The following is a 10,092-nucleotide window of genomic DNA, read 5'->3' on the forward strand; positions in this document are numbered from 1 at the left end:
GCCAGGGATGATTCCAGTTGTCTAGCCACTACAGCAGGATAAAAAGTGGCCCTTCATGGAGACGGAGCCCTGCAGAGAGGAGACATCAGTACCGTTTTAGGTGTGTTGGCGCTGGGGTGCCTGTGAAACACTGAAAAGGAGACGCCAGGTGGGCAGTAGCCCATGTGGGTCCAGATGCAGTGGGGACACTGGGGAGCGGTTAGTTTGTTTGTGATCTTTGATGGCAGGACACTGTGGTTTCGGGGACGCTAAAGGGAAAGAGTGTTTTAAAGTGTGCATTTGGGGTGAGGGTGGGGGTTGGGGTCACTAATATCTGATGTAGCTGGGAAGCCAGCTGAGATAAAGATGGGAAATTGACTACTGGCTTAAGTGACCCGGAAGTCCCTGGGCCCTGGGTGAGAGCAGCATGGGGTGCTTGGTGGGGGTGTAAGCCAGGCCCGAGTGGGCTGAGGATTGGATGGATCGGTTTGACCAGAGGCCGGTGGGGATGGTCACTCCACTGCATGAGGTGGGTGGGTGGGGGCGGTGTCAGGAGGTTTGGCTGGGAGGAGAAGGCAAGCTCGAGCTTCTTAGGCAAATGTGAGAGTGGGAATTTGGAAGGTGGCTTGCCTCTGAGAAGAGACCTGTGCTTGTGTGAGTGCCAAGGAAGGAGGCAGCTGAACAAGAGAGGCTGAAGGGAGGAGGCTGAAGTCTCAGGCATGAGGAGAGCCTGGTGCAGACGCCGCCTCTGCGAGGGTGTGTGGGCCGTGGAGCAGCCCCCCTCCACCCACACAGGGGGACAGAGTGTGCAGGCTCTGCTCAGTGGCAGGAAGTGGAGGTAGCTTTGGTCGGAAGACGTCTGTTTTCTGTGCAGTAGGAAGAGAAGTTTCCCGGTGAGATGGAGGGAGATGTGATCAAGGTCTGTGGAGAGAAGAGAGGTTTGCAACAGATGTTGGAAACAAGAGAGTGAGCTGAAAGGCAAGCTGGCCCAGAGCCCTGTGACCTGTTCTCCTGAAAGAAGTCTCTGGTGAAGGACTCGAGCCAACGTGATTTTGAATCTCTAGAACCTTGTGAGATGCCTCGGTGAGGACCCCATACCTATTTTTTGAATAAACAAAAACAAGAACGTTTTTTCCTTCTCAGCATTTTCCCTCCTTCCCACGTACCTGTCTGCCCACCCAGGGGCTGCTTCATGCTGGTGGGACCAAGGAGCACCGTTGAGGCTCTAATCTTCCACCCACCTCCTCATGCCCACTACCCCACTGCCCACCAAGTGCCCATCATCGGCCAGCTTTGCCTTCTCCAGCTGTGACCGGTAGACTGCCAGGACTCAGAACGGAGTGTCAGGCCCTGGGAAGCACGCTCAGTGGGAGAGAGCCTGTCCTGCCTCCTCCAGAAACTCTTGAGGCTGTTGTTCAGTCTTCCCGTGAGTTCTTACTGATCACCCAGCATGTGCCCTGTTCTAAGTATTGCTTACCTTCAGAAGCAGAAGAAACATTCCCGGAGGCAGAAGAAACATTCCCGCCCTCACAGAGCTTATATTCTGGCAGGAAGGTAGTAAAGGAGTAAGCACCTGGCATGCTGCATGGTAATAAGTGCTTTGGGGAGGAATGCAGCAGGCTAGGGGGCTGCTGGGATGTTATGATTCCAGGTGGGTTGCGAAGTCCTCTCCTGTGAGCTCATGTTTGAGCAGGGAAGTGAGGAATGCGCTATTCAGGGGTCGGGGGTGCAAGTGTTCCAGCAGGGGGATAGCACGCAGGAGGCGCATCTGCCACTCAAGAGAGAGCCAGGCTCGTGCGACTGGAGTGTGTCCTGGGAAATGGAGACAGAGAATGGAGACCAGGTCACAGAACTCTGAGGACACCGGCTCACACCCTGAGTAAGATGGGGTCCTTGGGGCAGAGGAGGGACACATATCTGACTCTGACTGCTGGGTTGTGAACACACTGTGAAGGGACAGAGGCAGAGGAAGAGACCAGCCAGGGGACAAGGACTATATCCAGTGAGGATGACGGTGACTTAGACCGGGATGGTTATGCTGACAGTAATGAGACATGGGTAGATATGTTTGGAGGAACAGCCAATAGGATTTGGTGTTGTGGGATGGAGAGTGGGAGGAGCCAAGGATGACTTCACAGCTCTTGGTCCAAGCTTCAGGGGGATTGGTGGTGCCCGTTTACTGAGCTGGGGGAAGGTAGTGGGAGGAGCCAGCTGGATGGGGACGGAGGAAGGCCAGATGTCTCACGTTTGAGATGCTTAATGAATAAATGTGGAGCTCTGGACTAGGCATTCGGGATGACTCATATTCAGGATGGGGACCCAGCCTGCAGATAGGAACCAGGAAATTGTCGGCCTTAGATGACATCTGAGCCCCGATGAGCTCACAAGAGCACCAGTGTAGATGGAAGGGGCACAGCACCAGGCCAGGTGCCCGAGAGGTGGGGCACTGAGGCATGGCCAGCGAGGAGATGGTGATCTGGAAGCCGGCACATGTCACACTGTAATGGGCTAGAATCGAGCCCGGGAACTTGTCAAAAAGGTAGACTTCTGGGTACTACGGAGGGATCCTGATTCTAAAACATGTTAATTAGGGCACTCTAAACTATTGTGGATTTCCTTAGGTGGCGCTAGTGGTAAAGAACCTGCCTGCCGATGCAGGAGACATAAGAGATGATGGTTCAATCCCTGGATTTCCCCTTGGAGAATCCCACTTCAGTATTCTTGGGCTTCCCTGGCTGCTCAGACAGTAAAGAATCTGCCTGCAATGCGGGAGACCTGGGCTTGATCCCTGGGTTGGGAAGATTCCTTGGAGGAGGGCATGGCAACCCTATTCTTGCCTGGAGAATCCCCGTAGACAGGGGAGCCTGGTGGGCTACAGTCCGTGGTATTGCAAAGAGTTGGACATGACTGAGCCATTAAACACAGAACAAATTATTGTAACAAATGGGACCCCAAAACAAAGGTCTGTTTCTGTCCAAGCCAGTGTTTTTTTTAATATTTTATTTATTTGGTTGTGCTGGGTCTTAGTTGTAGCATGTGGGATCTAGTTCCCTGACTGGGGATCGAACCCAGGCCTTCTGCATTGGGAGCACGGAGTCTTAGCCACTGGACCACCAGGGAATTCCCCAAGCCAACATTTTGATCATGCCCCAGGGCACATTCTTAGCAGAGCATCCAGGGACCGAGCCACTCTGGAAACTGTTGCTGTGCTTGGCACCTAGGTATGCTCCCCACTGAATTGAAAACCCCTTGGAAATAGGAACTTGGGGTCCTGTCCCACTGCACCCTTTCCCACAATAGAATGAGAGTCAGACCTCTGCATGCAGCAGGCACTGAATAAATGCTGGCCAGGAGTGAAGAATGGACAGACATGGATATGAAGTGTTTATTTTTGTGCCAGACACTGTGTGCTGGTAATTTATGTGGATCAACACATCTAATCCTAACTCAGGATTAGAGTTAGCCTTAAAGGCAGGTGCCTTTCGTGTCCTATCTTCTAGATGAAGAAAAGGTGACACAGGAAAGTGAATGGCAGAAGAGGTTGGACCCCAGTGGTCTGGTTCCAGAGCTGGTCTCTAACCATCAGGCTGCACTGCCTGTCATTCCACACCTCCTTTTTGGTACCAGTTGGGATGTGATACCTTTTCTTCCAGCCATGACATGAAGTAAACAGCACTGGATTTGGAGGCAGAAAGCCTAGATTCAGATTCTCACTGCATCACATGTTGGCTGTGTAATTTGGGGGCATAGGTACTTCACAACTTGGGGCCTCAAGTACTTCATCAGAAACATGACTGTGATTTCCCCCATGGGGTTCATATGAGGACTGGGTGTGATCTTGTTTGTGAAAGTACAAACTGCAAAGTCCTTGTGCAGGTAAGGTATTATTAACTTGAAAAAAAGATCAAACTGTGGAACCCCTACGACTGATTACCGTAAGAGCTGCCAGAGGGGTGTAGACTGTAGGAAACCCAACAAGCCTTGTTTAACCAGACCAGTTCCTCTATACCATCCTTTATGTATTGATGTTTCTTCCTGACATTTGGTTTGACAGGTTCGCTGTTTCTGAAAAACTGTGACACTTTTGTTCATCTGATAACCCTTAAGTACCCTCCACAGCTGACTGGCTCAGTTGTGGGAAGCCACTCTTCAGATTCTGTCTTCTTCTCTTGGGTCCCCTTTCCGGGCTCCCCACCCACTTCCCCTCTCTGTCGTCCTGATCAAGCCCATAGGTCCCAATAGCCTGACATCAAGCATTGAACTGAGCAGACTCTAGGCTGCCTGCCCATGTGTGGGCTGGGCACCTGGGGTGGTGGGCCTCGGGAAGCTTCTCTCCCTGGAGCTGGGCCGAGAGGACCACATTTGGTCCCATCTGCTTCCTCCCCAGGCCGCTGGTCAGGGGATTGCCTGTCTGCCTCTCCCAGGCCATTGACTCATGCTCCAGCCACAGACTCTCCCAGAGCTCTGGGCGCTTTTGGCAGCTGACAGAATGTCACTGGTCTGTGGTCAGCTTTGGAGATACGAACTGAATACAATGGCAGATGTGCATGAGCTTTGTGGGAAGCTGAGGCCCAGCTCAAATGAGGTTGGCTTTTGGTAGCTAAAAGTCACTGAAAGGTCAGGTCAGGGTTTCTGGATCCTTCTTGGCATGTCTGTTCTGTAGCCTGAAGAGCCGTGGTCCCAGTCTCTCCTCTTTCCTTAGAGAACCCTTAGGCCATGGAGGGTAGGACCTGTCCCAGTCCTCACTTCAACATGCTTTGAAGTCCCATGCTAAAATCTGAACTGCTATTCTTTGGCTTTGTTCCCAAGCTCCCGTGTCACTTCACTTGTGGGGCCGCTGGAAGTCTCCATCACTTTCTGAGAGCGTGTGCTCTGCCTGCCTGTCTTTAGGAGAAAAAGGACCATCAGGAAGGGAGAGAGAGAGAGCTAAGTCTGAGATGGTAGCCCAGTGTCTCGCTGAAGCAGGGACCCTCACCCACACTCGGAAGTACAGTCTGGCTGAGGATGGGGGAGCCTTTCAAATGAGGAGAGGTGGGAGTTGTGGCAGGAACTAAGGGCAGAGGGTGAGCCCTGCAGGGAGCCACCCGGAGGTGTGGTCTGGGGTGGGAGGGGAAGCAAAAATACAGTGTCCCCAGGGGAGTTCTGAGAAGGAAGTGCCAAATGCCACATAAAGGGCAAGAGGGCTCCAGGTTGGGAGAGGCCAGGTGGCAGGTCTGATTCTGTGGTTATGGTTTAGAGTTTAGATCACCAACTGAACACAACATGCTTTTCCAAACCGCTTACGTAGTAGGGCCCGACACCCGGGTGATTTGGGCCCCCAGCTTGTTCAAGAGCAGAGGGAGGGCAGTGGGTGGATGAGGTCTGAGGAGGGACACGGGTCTGAAGGGACGGCTGTGGAGTTGGGAGGGGAAGGGAGGGGAGAAGGTGGCTGGTGCTGGTGTTGCTGGGCTGGTTGCTGAGTAGCCTGGAGACCGCTCCCTGCCATGAGGTGGTGGTGCTGGTGTGAGGATTCCTCCCCGCCCCATGCTACATTTCTTTTTCCCCATCAGTGTCTGCATGTAGTGGTTTCTCAGCAAAAGCACGATTTACAAGTGACTGATTGACCGTGTTTAGTGGGAGATCTTTCAGTGTAACCAGGAATTCAAAAGGGTGCATTGGGTGAAGCGAGGAGGAAAATGTGTTTGGAGGATGAAATGGAGACATGAGAAAATTGCAACAGAAAGGGTAGAGGAGAAGCAGTGAGCTTAGTCAAGGGTCCCAGGGGAGAAGGGGCAGCACCTTGTGGGGTGGGAGGGGGGGGGTGGTCTCTGGAAAACCCACCTTGGTGCATGCATGGGAAGGTGAGTCAGCAATGAGCTGTGCCCACCCACAAGATTATCAAGGTCTTAGTAAGAGGGCTGACTGAAGCGGGGTGTGGGGGGAGAGTAGAGGACATGGGAGGAGAGGTGGGCTCACAGGACTCTGTCATCAGACTTATACTCATCACTTTCACTTCTGGGTGAGCGCATGGGGGTAGTAATGTGGGTACTTGTGGTGGAATTGCTAAATTGTGTCCGACTCTTGCAAACCCATGAACTGTAGCCTGCCAGGCTCCTCTGTCCATGGGATTCTCCAGGCAAGAATGCTGGAGTGGGTTGCCTTTCCTTCTCCAGGAGATCATCTCGACCCAGGGATCGAACCCGGGTCTCCTGCATTGCAGGCAGACTCTTTACCGACTTGAGCTACAAGGGAAAAAGCCAAGTCCATTCACAGCAAACAGGTGAGTGAGGAAACGTGAGAAGAGGAGAAGAACATAGGAAGGTTTTGGGAATATTTAGGCAAGTCTCCATGGGCTGAGGTAGTTGTCTTCTCACCTGAAGGAAGGAGTGCCTTCAGAAAAGGAACCATTGATGGAGGGCTCTGTGCGCTCTCTTGGCTGACTCTGGGGCCTGGAGACTAATGAGGACAGCCCCCTCTCCCAGCAGCTCATCAAGCGAACCCCAGACCTAGAAGTGGGGACAGCAATGGACATGGAGCTGAAGCTGAGGATCCCTGAGTCAAAGTTTCTTCTAAAGGAAGCTCTTGTGGGAAGATCAGCGGTCCTTTCTCCTCTTGTTCTAACTTCTGAGCAAGCACATCCCAAAGGTCTCCTGCAGCATCACGTGGAGCAGGTAGACTCTGGATGGTTCTGAGCAGGAGAGAGAATTCCCTTCAAGGCTTCCCTGAGAGAGACTTGATATGAAAGCAGCAGCTGCCTTAGAACCAGGAGCCGGGTGGGAGTGCCCTTCAGCCCCTGACCACTGGCTTCTCTCCACCAACGGTGCTCTGCTGCTCTGCCAGGAAAATAAGGAACCAGAGGTTTCCTGACAACTTGGAGAGAAATCACACTTCTCTTCAAAGGAATTAAAACCATGCCCACGTCATCCTTCATCCTGCATCCAAGAAAAGCCTCTTCTGCAAAAGTATAAGGAAAAGAAAAGACACTCTCCTTCTGCCTCTGTGACATCAGAGCTGGCCATCCTGTGGGTGGACGGCTCGGGTTGAGGGCCAGTTGTCATGTGTCATCAGGCAGGAGTCACCTGCTTCCTATGTGGTCTCCTGTGTGGTTTCCCATCCTGTTAGACCTGATGGAAAAAGACCTCGCTTTGCCTGCATTTCTCCAAGGCCATTCTTCTGGGTCTAACCTTCATGGTTCAAGGTTAATGAAAATAAACCCAGTCTGGGCTTCCCTGGTGGTCCAGTGGTTAAGAGTCTTCCTGCCAATGCAGGGGACATGGCTTCCATCCCTGGTCCAGGAAGATCCCCATATGCCTGGGAGCAACTAAGCTTGTACGTGAGCCACAACTATTGAGCCTGTGCTCTAGAGCCCGGAAGCTACAACTACTGAAGCCCTCAAGCCCTAGAATCTGAGTTCCACAAGAGAAGCCACCACAATGAGAAGCCCACACACCACGGCTAGAGAGTAGCCCCCACCCACCGCAACTAGAGAAAAGCTCTCACATAACATTGAAGATGCAGCACACCCATAAATAGATGAATAGATAAATCTTTAAAAACAAAGAAACCCAGTCTGTCCCAGAGGTCACGTGGTGGTGGTGCAGTTGTGTTAGGTTGTGGGAACAGCAGAGAGGCAGAGAAGGTGGCGGGCTGGAGCAGAGACCTGGCGGTAGTCTTGAGGGCTTTTGCCTTCAGAGGAAGCAGATTTCTGGGCCATTGCAGACAGAGGCTTTGGGGATAGCTTGGGGCCCATCTCGGTTCTCTCCCTGTGGAGGCAGCATGCTCCATAAGGGCTTTTCTTTTTCCTCTTTTGCCACCTCCTCCTCCCTCCTCCTCTTCCTCTTCTTTTTTGTTTGGTTTTTAGTTATTGTTGTTGTTTTAATTTTCCTGCTTGTCACCCTTCTTCCTGGAAGAGCAGTATCTCAGAATTCAAGGGTCAGATGTGACGTTGAGAAAGCAGACCGCTTGTCCTCCCACGGGTGGGTGTCTGGCTGTCCCTGCTGTGGCTATATTCTATTAGATCACTGCCCAGGGCACAAGTTCTGGCATGTCCCTGAGTCACCCCATCTTGAGAGTCCACATTTTAACTTTTCCTCAGCACTAACCGCCATCTCCCCTCCCTTAACTTAAGCCCAGGACCCATCGCTGGGTCTCGGGTGGGTTTGGGGAAATAAGGTATTTGCACCTGCCCCCTGTTGCCAAATGTGCCCCTCAGGGGGTTGGCTTCTCATGGTCACGGGGAGGCCTGAGCAGAGCTGAGAAACGGGCAGTTTGCCGTCCAGCAGCCCATCCTGTGACTGGCAGCTTCATGGGCCAGTGTGGTGCTACCCATCCGCTGCCCACGGTTCAGGGACCACCTGGCACCTGGCCAGCCTTTGTGCCCCCATCTCGTCACCCGGGCCTGCAGGTCTCACCTCCCACAGGAAGCAGTGTCTCAACTCTCAGAACCCTGTCTTACAAAGAGGCCTCAGGAGGGGCTGCAGGCCTCTCCCACCTTCCCCAGACCACCCTGCTTCCCCAGGCACCGAGGTACATTTAACAACTATCCCTGGCCCCTGGGAACTGTTGTCAAATCCAGTCATTGGTTCTAGGGATCTCACAGAGGGGTGGTGGGGGGGTCATACCAGCTGAATGGGGGTTACCTTGGGGGGAAGCAGCACCTATTAAATCTCAAACAGGGGGCTACCCTGCTGGCTCAATGGTGAAGAATCCGCCTGCCAATGCCGGAGACACAGGTTCCATCTTCCATCTGGGAAGATCCCACATGGCGCAGAGCAACTAAGCCCGTGCACCCCAACTACTGAGCCTGTGTTCGAGGGCCCGGGAGCCACAAGGACAGAAGCCTTCATGCCTAGAGCCTGTGCTCCGCAACAAGAGGAGCCCTGGCAATGAGAAGCCCGCACATCACGACTGAAGAGTAGCCCCACTTGCTGGCCCTTGTGTTCTGAGATGCTGCTCTTCCAGGAAGAAGAGTGACTAGCAGGGAAATTAAACAAGAACTAAAAACCAAAGGAAAAAGAAGAGGAAGAGCAGGAGGAAGGAGGAGGCGGCAAAAGAGGAAGAAGAAAAGCCCTTTATGGAGCAGTTGCCTCCATGGGCAGAGAGACCTCCATGCAGCGACAAAGACCCAGCACAGCCAAGAATAATAAATAAACGGTCCCACGTAGGGAGCAGGGGCTGTGCTGGGGCAGGACCAGACCGCAGACTCCCGCACTAGCTTCCTGGAGCTCCCCCACAGCTATTGCTCTGGAATGTCTTATCTCTCCAGATCCTGTGTTCCTGACATAGTTATAAACCTGTTATGTCAAATGTCATCACTAAAATGACAGCCAAGGTAAAAAACAAAAAAAGGTATATATCCTTGTGCAATTATAAAACAATTATCCTTAGCCCAAAGAAAATGTCGCCATTCCTCGGAACCATGTAGTTTATGGTGGAAAGCGGTCGGCTGGTCTGAGTCATCCCCGTTGCCCTGAGGCTGGCCCTGGCTCTGCCTCTCCCCACATTCTCCACTTGCTCTGCTTCCGTCCGGCCTCCTGTCTCATTGGTGCCCTCGTCACTTAGTCCTCCGCACTGGAACCCGCGGGTCCTCCTCCGTGTCCTCTCCCGCAGCCCTTCCATCAGACCCGTTTCGGAATCTAGCATTTTCTCTCAGAAACCCTTCACGAACATGGCTCCTCTCCGCTCCTGCCTTAGATCAGGCCATCGTCATCCTCCTTTGGCCCGTTGTGGTGCTTCTTCCCCTCAGCTCCCCGCCTGGGCCTGTCTTCTGTGTCCGTCATCCCCCCAAAGTTGAAAACCATGGAGTGAAAACCCGGACTCCTTACCGGCACCCCCTCAGCCTTCACGGCGTGCCCTGCCCCCTCACCACAGGCCTCTCACAGGCGCCTCGCGAGGCGCTCCCGGAAGGGGATTCGGTTACACAGGAAACGGCTCCACCACGGGGGACGGCGAATCTGGGAAGCCACACGGAGCCTGGAGTGAGGCCCCTCTAAGAGGACTCACGGCGGGAAGCTGCCCACCCGCTCTAGAACGGACGGGACGAAGAGAGGAGATGGTGTTTCCAGAGCTTAGGAGCTGGGGACCTGCCTGCTGGAGCTCGTCCACAGAGAGGGCGGCCATTGGTGGGGATGAAAG

The 10,092-nt window shown here is 53.3% G+C and overlaps 1 protein-coding gene across 3 annotated transcripts in view; it reads left to right on the plus strand.

The window, feature by feature from the left end:
* Positions 1-10,092, plus strand: part of TRAF5 (TNF receptor-associated factor 5) — a 44,439-nt gene that overhangs the window by 11,115 nt on the left and 23,232 nt on the right. The window contains exon 1 of one of the 3 annotated variants that reach the window (XM_010833888.1): positions 6,184-6,238. The exons of the other annotated variants lie outside the window; for them this stretch is intronic. The gene's annotated coding sequence lies outside the window, so the exon portion shown is untranslated. Of the gene's footprint in view, positions 1-6,183; positions 6,239-10,092 lie in introns of those variants that run through there. 3 annotated transcript variants of the gene reach the window in all.

This window comes from Bison bison, unplaced genomic scaffold (assembly GCF_000754665.1).
Source record: "Bison bison bison isolate TAMUID 2011002044 unplaced genomic scaffold, Bison_UMD1.0 scf7180017863955, whole genome shotgun sequence".
In the NCBI taxonomy this organism is placed as follows: domain Eukaryota; kingdom Metazoa; phylum Chordata; class Mammalia; order Artiodactyla; family Bovidae; genus Bison; species Bison bison.